We start from the raw sequence: 13,330 nt of genomic DNA on the forward strand, positions 1-13,330 counted from the left end.
CTTGAGTGTTTAATAAACTTCTGATTTAATTGCATTGTTTGTTAATGTATGATCTATTGTTCAGATGCAGTAGGATCGGTAATTGATATATATTCACTTTTAATTATTTTGTTTATTTTTTTATTTAGAATTATTGATTTTAAATTTTAATTGTTCCATTTCCAGTTTTTCTCTGTCCAATTTCAATTTCTTGGTCTCTAATATTAAAACTTCCTTCTGCAAAGCAGAGAACTCATGGGTTAACTAGAAGAACTTTTGTTCGGTTGCCTTCTGATTGTCTCTCCCTGCAATTGCTGGAATGTTAATAAAGTGCACTGAATAACTTTGGATCTAAATTTAGACTGAGGTGTTTATATTCTTCCACAATTCCTGGTGCTCGTGACTCGGATGCCTAACGCCCGACTTGGACCCTCTGGTAGCGGACCGTCTCTCCTCTGATTTCCCTGGCGCCACATAATACAGGTAAGAGACCTTTTGAAATCTCTATAAGGGAAATCAGAGAGGGGCTGCCCACACCCAGCAGCAACAGGATCAAGAGGCTAACGGCATCCTAAAAGACGGGGTTGGTCAGTGTACTTTGATTGACATGATTAAATGTTTGTATGTCGTATGAATTGAGGTTATAACTGGAGTAAGTTGTTGACTGTTATTGAAATCGAGTCATGACGCCCTGAAGGTATATCTTGATATACATTCAAAAGCAAGTGGGCTCGGTGGAAATACAGTGGTCAACAGAGTGAGTGAACAAGACCTTTCCTTACCCCTCCCCTCCATGGTATGAGCCACGAACTACGAAAAGGCAGGAAACTGTCACTCGTGATTCGTAGGACCCCTTAATAAATTCTTCCTTGTATGCGGGTACCCTTCCACGGTATAAACCGACCAAACATTGTTGGAGTATAACGTTGGGATGTAACTCAGTTCGTCCTCATGAACGCTCCCTTTGTTGTCGGTAAAACACTAACACTAACTAAATTTAGACTGAGGTGTTTATATTCTTCCACAGAATGTAACAAAAAAGTTTAAAAAAAAAAATTCTTTAGAAATGTGTAATTTACTGACATCCTACTTCAAATACGTAGAGTTACTAGTGGTAGCCACACACCGCAGGAACTAGAATCTGAATTTCATGTATGGTCTTGATTTTATACAAAATTGTTTGACAATTGTTCTTTTTGAGAAGCGATGGCTAGGGTTTTAGTTTATTATGTGAGTTAATATATATTTAAAACATAAGAGTGTGATACCTTTTTGAAAAGCAGAGTGTCTGTAGAACATGTACATACCAATGGTTACAATCTTAATTTACCCAACTAGAAAGCAAAACAAAAGTAGAAAAACACACACATTATAATAACTAATTAATAGCTATACAAGTAATATACTACATTGGACCAAATTCATAAATGGCAAAATGAAAAAGGAACCAATAATGTAATAAATAAATAAATAAAATAAAGGGTAACACTAACAACATAATGGCTTATTTCACATAACTGACAAAACAAAGAGTAGACGCACACCCAAGCAGCATTGCCAAGGTGCTGGACAATGTAGCAAAGCTTAAATCAACAAAGGAAAAGAGAAGCCGCACACTCAAACATATTACTAAAAGTTTTCAAAATGTATTGAGAAAGAAACCAACGTTTCGGCTGTATAGCCTTCAATAGGGTATAGATTATTATTATTATTATTATTATTATTATTATTATTATTATTATTATTATTATTATTATTATTATTATTATTATTATTTATTTCTTAGCAGACGCCCTTATCCAGGGCGACTTACAATCGTAAGCAAATACATTTCACATTTCATAGAGAGCCACTAATAGAGTGTTTTTTTTTTATAGACAAAGTAGCAGATGTTAACAATCAACCAATTAAGAAGTCACAATCAATCTACATAATTGACAGTTGTATAAAGACGTAATAGACTGAAACAAGTTATTAATTAAAGATAAGTATAGAATCACTTGGCTAATGTTGCGTAATTCATCAATAGTAATAATGCAAAAGATAAAGCTAATATATAACCAATTATAATTTATAATAGATCATCGTAACACCTAATTATTAGCTTTAAAAAAAATGAAATGAAATGAAATTACCAATTTAACAAAAACACAACCTTTATTATTGAAATTTCTAAACACATATCTGTAAATTCCCCCAAAAATATATCAAATTAAAATGTATCATAGAAGAAAAGCTAGATCAAAATCAATATTCATACCATTAGGAATAAGAGTTTTTAGATTATGGATCCAAAAAGCTTCTCTTTTGAAGAGAAAAGTATCAAAATCACCACTCCTCCTTAAAAATTCAACCTTTTCTATACCAAAATATCTAAGAGATGAAATCGGCTTCTGAAGTTTGGCTTCTATAAAATGGGCAGCAACTGGATATGTTTCATTTTTACATCTTACCGTGCTACGATGTTCAGATATTCTAGTTTTAAGAGCATGTTTAGTTTTACCGACATAAGATTTACCACAAGGGCATTGGATCAAGTATATTACTGCCTTTGTGGAGCAAGAAATTATACCTTTAAGAGGAATAATTTTGCTGGTAAATGGATGCTTGAAAGAATGACATTTCAAAGTACTGTTACATTGAGCACATGCTCCACATTTATAATTACTGGTATAGATGTTAAGAGTACATGTTGAAGAGAGGGAGGTAGATCAGTTTTAACCAGACAATCCCTAAAATTCTGTCCACTTTTAAAGACAACAAGAGGGGGATTCAAGAACAGATATGTCAAATTGCTGTCCGATTTTAAAATGTGCCAATATTTGTGTAAAATTTATTTAATTTGTTCAGAACATTTTGTAGATTTAGTGGAAAAAATTACAGAATTGTGCTTAGTTTTAGTTTTACCTTGTAAAAACACTGTTCTTGATTTCTGAGAATTTTTTTGTGCAGCAACAGAGAGACATTTTTCTCTATATCCCCGTTTCCGAAATCTTTCTTTCATCTATACGGTTGGATGAAAAATCAGAGTCTTGATGACAAATATGTTGAATTCTACAGAATTGGCTGTAGGGTAAACTATTTTCCAATGGAAGAGGATGGTAACTATCTGATGTTAATAAAATATTACGGTCAGTGGGCTTTTTGTACAAATTAGTATATAATGTATTGTTTTCCTTAATAATCCATAAATCTAAGAAGTTAATTTGCTCGATTGTATTGTATAGTAAATCTTAAATGTTCACAGCAAGAATTCAGAAATTGGTGGAATGTTAAGAGCTCCTGAACACCTCCTCTCCACAAAACAAAGATATCGTCTATGTATCTTTTCCAAAGTAAAATTTAGGCAAAAATGGTTCATTTGCAGATCAAAAATGGATTGTTCCTCTAAATAGCCTACATACAAATTAGCATAATTTGGTGCCATGGACACCCCCATGGCAGTTCCTTTAATTTGAAGAAAAAAATCTGATTGAAAAACAAAATAATTATGAGAAAGTACCAATTCAGCCAAACTCAAAATACATGAATTAGAAGGTAAAGGATCATCTCGTTTTTGGAGGAAGTGTTCAAGAGCATGCAATCCACCATTATGAGGAATATCTGTATACAGACTTTCAACATCAAATGTCATAAGAATAACTGATTCTGTAACAGGTCACAAACGAAGGTAATTGCTCAACAAAAGGTTTAATACAAAAATCCACGAAAGAGGAAAGAGTCGATGTCACAGAGTTAATACCAGACACAATAGGGCGGCCTGGGGGATTAATAAGGGTTTTATGAATCCTTGGGAGCATATAAAAAACTGGAATTCGAGGAAATTTGATTGGCAATAAATCATATTCTTTCTTAGTTATCTCTCCTTGATGTACATAAGATTGAAGAATAAAAGTAATATTTTCTTTTAAATAATGTCAAAATATACATATTGTAGCGATTTGTGCATTTGTGTTTATGGACTGTATTCCCTGTCTGTTTGCATGCTCTGTGTTATTCCCTGCCTGCTGTATTCCACCATTGCTTGTTAACCTTTTGTGTGTGTATTCTCCATACCATAGACAATAGTCCCAGCTGCACTGGCTTTTACAAATTTGTTGTATCAATTAAAGAAAAGTATTAAACAGTGCTGCTTCATCAATTAAAAAAAGAACATAAAACAATAAACTAAACAGTGCACCATCTAATAACCAGTAAACAAAACATTTTAGTGTTGCATACGGTGCAGTACAATTGCATTACATTTCCAGCTGTAAAAATATATTCATTTTGTTTTGTTAACGAGAACCATACACATACTTTACAAGTGTACCACTGTGTTGCACTGACATGTAGAACAAGTTACAGTATGTTATGTATTAAAGTCATTCAATAGTCCATTCAAACAAATTTTAACATCAGGCCATAAACACATTCCTGCTCTAGCAGCTTGTTTTTCTTTCGCCATGTTTAAGTTTGTCTTTGTTTTGTCTCCTGTCACATACTGTTTTTTAAGCACTGCGTTGCATTGTGGCAAATTCAACAACATGCAATTTCAAACCTGTTGTGTAGCATTTTCATTTTTTGTCTGACGGTCCTACTTTATCCAGTGGAACCAAGCCTTTGGCTCTCGGGTTCGTTGTGCACAACTTATTTGACCCAACCCAGGAATTTATCTTTTTCAGTGTGTTCTTGTGCACTTTTATTCACGCAATAAAATATTATAATTATTATTTAGCAGACGCCTTTATCCAAGGCGACTTACAGAGACTAGGGTGTGTGAACTATGCATCATCTGCAGAGTCACTTACAACTACGTCTCACCCGAAAGACGGAGCACAAGGAGGTTAAGTGACTTGCTCAGGGTCACACAATGAGTCAGTGGCTGAGGTGGGATTTGAACCGGGGACCTCCTGGTTATAAACCAGTTTCTTTAACCACTGGACCACACAGCCTCCTGAAACAAACAAAACAAAACAAAAATCTAAGTCCATTATTAATACATCAAAATACCAGATTTATTTTATAAAAAAAAATACCAGGTGTAATTTTTACTAGTAGAGCTTTTCTGAGAAAAAAAAGGCTGCTTGATATCAAGATGGTTATGTTCCACTATCCCCCATTCTCAACAGCAGGACAGTGTGTCTTGTGGAGTATTTGTTTGCAAGGTAATATTTTGTTCACTCACCTCCTGCCAGGACTGTTTTTAAATAAAACTGCAGTACTTCTTGAACTCTAATTTTATTTGTCTGAATCAGAAGTAAAATGCATACAACTTTTTTCATTTGTGAGTTTGTATCAGAAGTATGGTGTTTGCCAAACATGTCTTAAATTTCAGTTTGCAGAATGCATTTTGAATGAGGAGAGAATCTGTTTCCAAGAGAGCACAGGTGACATAACTGAAACTACCAAGATTACCACCAGTTACTCCCAGATGAAACATGAGGCACACCCTTTGACATCATGGCAACATACAAAGCAATTACAGCAACAGCCTGGGGTGTGGAAGATCACCTGAAGGTCTGTTGGTGAACGCTTGGAAATTAACCAGTTTCTTCTGTTTTATCTGAAAGCTACTGTAGGGTCACAAGTACATTTCCCACAATACATATCGGATTTGCTACAACTGTTACATAAAAAATAGAAAGATGCCATCAAATCAGTGTTCTGTAAAGTACAGTATCTAGTATGTTTTATAATATACATTATACATTTCATTTAGTGGTCTGTCTGTCACACACGATATTGTGAACATGAAAACTGCCTTGATTTTGTACCAATCTTCACCAAGCTTTTATTTTACTAATCAATACTAGCATCCTATGTACGTTTGAGATTACATTTGACTATAATCTTTCACTCAATGTCCTGTTACTACACAGTTAAGAGGACCCTCTCTATATGCCTCCACTGGGTTTCATAAAAGGCAATGACTGCAGATAACAGAATACATGATTCTAGTTGATAATTTTGGGCAACCCCTTATATCAACAGAATATTATGTATTTACCTTCTACTCTCTGTGTATGGAGCTAGAAATGCTATCACTTTCATGTACTGCCACTCTTTTTTGACTGTTACCCTGACCACTCTTGGTTGCCCTGTCACACTTCTTTCCCTGATATGTGTCTCCAGGTTAGGCCATTGTTTCTTTACTTCCTCGACTACAATTGAAATAAAAGTATATGCTGTAATAACCTATACTTCACAAAATCCACATGCTTATATATGCTATTAGTTCATAATTTCATGTTTTATAATACATACCATTCATGCCCAAGTCCACGGCAATGTCTTTCCATATGTTTTCTTTTTTTTCAAAGTCTTGGTAATCATAAAGTAATTTTTGTTTGGTGACACACACAACTATAGTTTCTCCATTTTGTTAAGGGAACTGCAAGAACCCACGTGTCTTCCCAAGTGATTATCATTGGTCAATATAATTTTTAACACACTTCTAAAAGGGTAAAATAGAACACACGATTCCATCGTGTGTACAATTACGGACTCAGTGTGCAAGGTGCAATAGGGAATGTACATACTCGTTAAATTAATAGACAAATCACAATTACGCATGTTAAAAACGCATGACAGACAGAGCAAGTGGGTAAAGCCCTTTACACTCAGACTTTTAAGAATGTGTTTGTTAACATTTATGTATTTAGCTCAATTGAAACTTTTTTTGGTTAAATCTAGGAAAAAATACGCGATTTACATTAAATCTGGAGAAAAACACCTGCTAAAACATTAGTGCTTTTTTTTTTTACACTTGTTGCCCGATACATGGAAGCTGCCATTTCGTCTCTGTTCACTACAGTTTCACTGACACTCGCCACTTCAAACATTATTATTATTTATTTCTTAGCAGACGCCCTTATCCAGGGCGACTTATAATTACAACATATTACATTATACATTATTTCACATTATACAGATATCACATTATTTTTACATACAATTACCCATTTATACAGTTGGGTTTTTACTGGAGCAATCTAGGTAAAGTACCTTGCTTAAGGGTACAACAGCAGTGTCCCCCACTGGGGATTGAACCCACAACCCTCCGGTCAAGAGTCCAGAGCCCTAACCACAACTCCACACTGCTGCCCTTTCTCTGGTTCTACAAGTCCTAAAGTGATCGTCAATGGCTCATTTGAAAGGCAAGAACTTGGACTAATTAGCTGTAATTTTTGTATTTATTTAAAATGTTGTTTAACTGACTTTAGATCAAGGGAACAATGTGCCTGAGGACACACTACAATTATTTTAATAAAGATTTACATTGAATATATTGTATTTATTATTTCTGTACATCCTTGTGTATTTGACAACTGTTTTCATGGCCAAATGGTTAGCAACTAATCATTAATGAATATTTAACTGTTTGTCACCAGTGATTTATAAAAAAAGGCAATTGATAGAGAATTACAAATCTCCCCTCCCAATTTGAGATGTCCTAATTTTCAGAAAATTTTAGATTTGATGCTGAATAAGAGAAACTATAAACTTGAAAAGCTCACAATTCAGAATGCACATGCCACCTCTTCGATTTAGTTGGCCTTTGGATAAACATATTGATGGAAAAGGAAGATGTTTATTCAAATTTTGTTGGCAGTTTAGGAAACTTCACATTTCCAGGACTATGGAAGCATTTAATTCAGAAAGGAGACATTCACTTATGAGTTGAATTGCGGTTTATTGAATTAACACGTTTAATAATACAATGACATAATTTGGCCCGTGGTCTTGTCCATTGGGGCTCAGTAGCTGCTCTAATACTGGCTGACATAAACTGATAGCCAGCCAGCAGGCAGAACAAGTGGTCCTCTGGGCCACCTTCCACCCATTGGACAAGGCAACTGCAAGGCGGAGGCAGGGAGGAGGAGGAAACAAAGATCAAAAACGACATGAAACTGAGTCTCCTATCTGAAAAACAACCAAGTTTCCAATCTAATTTTAAGGAATAATTCTTATTTTTTAATTTATACTCTTTTACTGATTTAAACAATTATGTATTTTATAACTTAAAAATGTAGCGCTGTTATAATATACTTAAAATGTACTTACAAACATTTTGCTATGTATCAACTTGTTTTGTAACACTAAACACATTCTTCCTAATAACACATAAGTTATAGGATTGCTCAGTTGCTCCTTTTCCACTAAGGCCATAACTGTCAATGCTCCATGTCAGATCATTTCTGAAAATAAAAGCAATTTGCTATCAATTATTAGCATGCTGAATTATGGATAAAAAAGAATATTTTCTTCCCTTTTTCCAAGTATTAAACTGAAACTGGCCCTTAGATATTGTTCCAAAATGTTGTATTGTTTTTACGTAAACTTGGCTTAATGATGTAACAGCCATACTGGTAATTAAATATGAACATAGAAGAAAAATATACATTCTAGAGTTCGAACAAATTGCATTATTTTTCAGTTCAGTCCCTATGTATGGTGAGTACTGATTGTTGAGTACAGAACTTTGAACCAGAATACATGTTTAAATATATTATATTTGCAACGAAAAAAAAGAGTTAAAATTAATCATATTCCAAAGGCAATAGGTTTAGAAAGATCTTTATTTTCATTAATAACACATAATAATATATATTTTTTTTAAATTTAGTCGTTGCCAATTAGTTTTTTTTATTATTTTCTCCCCAATTTGAAATGCCCAATTATTTTATTATGCTCAGCTCACCGCTACCACCCCTGCGCTGACTCGGGAGGGGCGAAGGTGAACACACGCTGTCCTCCAAAGCGTGTGCCGTCAGCTGCCCGCTTCTTTACACACTGCGAACTCACCGTGCAGCCGCCTCAGAGCCACAGCGTTGGAGGACAACGCAGCTCTGGGCAGCTTACAGGCAAGCCCGCAGGCGCCCGGCCAGACTACAGGGGTCACTGGTGCGCGGTGAGCCAAGGACACCCTGGCCGACCTAACTCTCCCTCCCCCCGGGCAACGCTCGGCCAATTGAGCGCCGCCCCCTGGAAGCTCCCGTCCACGGTCGACTGTGGAATAGCGTGGACTCGAACTCGCGACGTCCAGGCTATAGAGCGCATCATAACACACAATAATATTAATATAATATCTTTATTTTTTTATAGTGCCTTTCATAGTGGACCACCATCACAAAGCGCTTTACAGAGGTAGGCTGTGAACTGTGCATTATATGCAGAGTCACTTAGTATAGGACATTCAGTACGTTTACATGACAAAGCGTTTTTAAAACTGAATCAGAAAACTGATTTTCTTAAAACATTCTGTGTTTACATGATTAACGATAGAAATCAACTGTATACATGGCTTGAAGTTTTCGGAAAACACAGGATATTTTCGCATGCAAAGTACTGTAGTAGCCTAAGTACGATTTGAAGACCGGACATTTCTGCGATAGAACGGAGACCAATCAAATATAGTGCTTTATCGAAGTGTCAGGTCTTAAATTCAAAGATTACTATCCTATACCTCTATTCAGATTTCCCACAATGTGCAATCAGCCTTTCCAACAGCTCATCCTGTTCTATATTACCAGTTTCTTTTGCAGACATTATTTTAAATTATCACGTCATTTTAAAGCTGGAAAACATCTGCTGCTTTAGTATGGGCTATTAACAAATACATACAGACTTTAACAAATGTATTACTTTATCCCTAACTAGACAAATGGATGCATGCAGACTGACCGCAGATTATTATTATTTTCTCTGATTTCTAAAATAACGCGCAGGATCAAAGGTCAAAGTTTGCACATGTGCAGTACGCTATTGTACGAAAAGTGTGTTTACATGATATACATTTTGTTAGTTTTCAGAATTGAATCGGAAATTTCTGGGTGCTGTTTTCTGAAAACTGACTTTCGGAATATTCCGATACATTTTCCAAAAACTGTGTTTACATGACTTTTGATATCGGAATTAGTTTTCCGAAAACTATTGGAATTCTTATGCGCATGTAAACGGACTGATTGATTTAACATCTCATCTGCAGGATGGAGCACAAGGAGGTTAAGTGACTTGCTAAAGGTCACAGTCAGTGGCAGAGGTGGGATTTGAACCGGTGTCCGCCAGTAACGGTGACCTTCTGGTTACAAGCCCTAGACTGGACCACACTGCCCCATTGTGATTTGAATTATTCCATGGTGGAATAATACAATAGTTTTAGAGCACCATGAGTCCATCACTTTCATCTTCTTTCACATGGCTTTCCAAAACCAAAACCTGGAAACAGAAAAACAACACAGAGGAATTATTATTATTGTACTGTTTTTTAAAGAGAGTTCAGAAAACCTTCTCTCATTGTTCGCTGGTGATTTCACAAGGAGCGTCACATTGGCTGTGGCGCTCTGTGACAGTCTGGCTCGCAGTGGTGAGGTGTGGTGACGTCACGGACCAGGAAGTAACTAAAACCAAACAGTGGATGGGCGGGTGAAGCTGAGTGCAATAGCACTCAGCGTATTTATTAACAAACAAAAGATTTAAACAAAACACAAAACAAAAAGGCACAAGGGCCAAACGAATAAACAAACAAACAAGTAAGTGTCGTGCTGGCTAATCCAGCACGTTTTAGCAATTGTTAATTGTCTTATTCTCCTTGCGCTCTTTCTCTCTCCGCTCTCCCGTACTCTCCTCAACACTCCACCCCGAGTGCAGAGAGCTGCAGGTTTATATACTCTGGCCGAGGGATTAACTAGTAGTTCATTATCTTATTATCCCTCGGCCAGAGTCTGCACGCGTTTGGTAAGGATGCATGACTGTCAGCTAGTTAAATAATCATGCCATGCATCCTCACAGGGTTTTTAAATATATAATAAAAGACGCAGCGCTTTTACCCGCGCCGCAAACAAAAATACAAATAATAATAAACACTCCACCACACGCTCCCAAGGGTTGGGGATGCAAAATCGTAGGGACAGTTTCTCCTTTCTGCACTACAGCGGACCCAGCTGACCAGGCACCCAGTGAGCTCAAGCAGACACATGCAGGGTTAGCCTTTGTCCTTCAGAGGCTTGTAGCTCACCAACATCCACTCTCAAGCTCCTGGATGTAAGAGGCAATTGGCATGGTTGTGCAACTGAAGGAAGGCCACTGACCTTCAGTTCTCCTGAGCTGTTGTGGGCAGTTGCTGCAATGAGCTAGCGTAATTAGATTTTTTAATTTGGGGAAAATCAGTGTTCTGGTGTAAATGGCCAGGACAGTGTATAATGTCATACTTACTCTACTCTATCCATTAAGCAAGCTGGAATGCCAGTAGCTCAAAACTAGGTAAACCATCCTCCCCAAGAGATAGCTGTCAAAGCATTTGGTAAAAGCTGGTCTGGAGATAATTCAGTTCTAATTGGGTGAGTGCCCTGCTGCTAGGTAGGGCCACTAATTTACAGTGGTCTGGTTTCAGTAAGTCCTTAATCCAGCCCTCGACAAGCATGACCATGCTTCAGTTTTTTTAACACAGCTGGCAGACAGATTTATTCATTCAAGTCGTCTGCTAAGAAATAAATAATAATAAGTATTTGATATGGGCTTTGTAGAAAAAATACTGTGACTGAAGAGGTGTACTGGTACAGCACAAATTAATTATATTGATATTTATAGTGAGGTAAATGCTAGGATACAGTTTTTGCTGGTGTTGTCACAAAATGGGCCCAGCACAGAAAAGTAAACAAAATAAATAAAACACAGTCTCTACCAGAAAAATCGGAGTGCACAATCCCTGGGGCTTTTATGGAAAACCATTGGCAGGAAAAAGGTGAAATCAGAGATAGACAGCAGAACTTATTTTATTAAGAAGAAAGAAAGAAGTGATGACACTTCACAGGTCAGTGCTCTGTTCATGTAGTATAGGTTTATAAAAATCAGTAACACGTTCCATATTCTTATGTGATGTGTTGGCTGTTTCTCAATTTAAGGGCTCTTGGCCCTGCAGTGGAAAATACCAGGTCAAAGTTTGCTCAAGTTTGCATTATCTAGTGGATAGTTAAACATAAAAAACAGACAGTATTTGATTTAAAAAAAGTGCACAATAATATTACATATGTACGTGTTAGAATCAACAATTATGAAAGTTTCATAATAATCTTCATTTATTTAAAATGCTTTTCCAAGAATAAGATTTTACCACTTTTGTATTTACTATTTCTCTTTATTGCAGATATTTCTCTTTATCTATTGCAGATAATAGATCATACATTGCTGATTTGTGTTTATACACAAACATAACAATAACTTGGAAATAGCTGTGGAAATACTAATTTTTATCAAGATCAGGCATGCTTTTTACTGCTCTTTTGTAAGCAGTATTTAACTGTCAAATGTAATCCTAAAATAAAATTATTTTGTATTAAAATGGAGATTTATAAAACATTCCAGGCTTCCTAATTTTCCTTTAGCAACATAAATAAATGTACAGTAATATGAACAAGAAGGTATGAAATACTGTGAAAAAAACAAGGAATCAGAAAATTAGGCAGTATGTAGCAATTTTTGGACAAACATTAAAACTGTATTGAGTACATCTGTGACAGGGTACACCACGCCCCTGTATTATTTGTATGTTTTGTATTATTATTATTATTATTATTATTATTATTATTATTATTATTATTATTATTATTATTATTATATTAGTATTTAGGACGGTGGGAAAGCCATGTTTTTATTGTTTGTTTTTAATTTAAAAACCTGTGAGAATTGTGGCTGGAGCCTCAACAAGGTAATTGTTTTATTGATAATTAATTAAGGCTCCAGCCACAGCTTAAAAGAACCCGCTCCAGGCTAATCAGGGCATTTTTCCTTTGAGCCAGAGACAGGAGTACTGTAGAGCGAGAGAATACACCTGAAGCAACTGCTACCGCTGTACCACATGGTATTTATTTGCTGGTTTATTTTGGCCATCGAGCCCTTTTGTTTTGTGTAAGTGTTTTGTTTATTATTTGATTTATTATTAAAAGCCAAACGCAAGCGCATCTCGTTCCTGTACCCACCTTTGCTGCCTTCGTTTTTGTGTTACTCCTTCCTGGTCTGTGACATCACTGCAACCACTCTGCCACATATGGTGTACTGCATGGGACAAACAATGCCTCCAGGAACAGCAAAGGGTGTTTTTTTTTGTTAGTTTTTTTTCGAAAAGTGTTTTTGTGATTGTAGAAAAAAAAAAAAAGAAAATGGGATGGAAGGAAGACCGAGAGATGAAGGACAGGGAGGAGGAGTGTTGCTTAATGGCCAGACATCCAAAGCGATATAGCCAGCCATCACAGGTGTGCCTCCTCTGTGACCAAAAACATCAGTTTGCCAACTGTCCCTTCTGCTATTATGAAGAGGAGGAACTACTGCCTGAGTGGGAGGAGCCCATGCATCCAGCGGCCAGAAGCGGGGA

This window comes from Acipenser ruthenus, chromosome 3 (genome assembly GCF_902713425.1).
Source record: "Acipenser ruthenus chromosome 3, fAciRut3.2 maternal haplotype, whole genome shotgun sequence".
NCBI lineage: Eukaryota > Metazoa > Chordata > Actinopteri > Acipenseriformes > Acipenseridae > Acipenser > Acipenser ruthenus.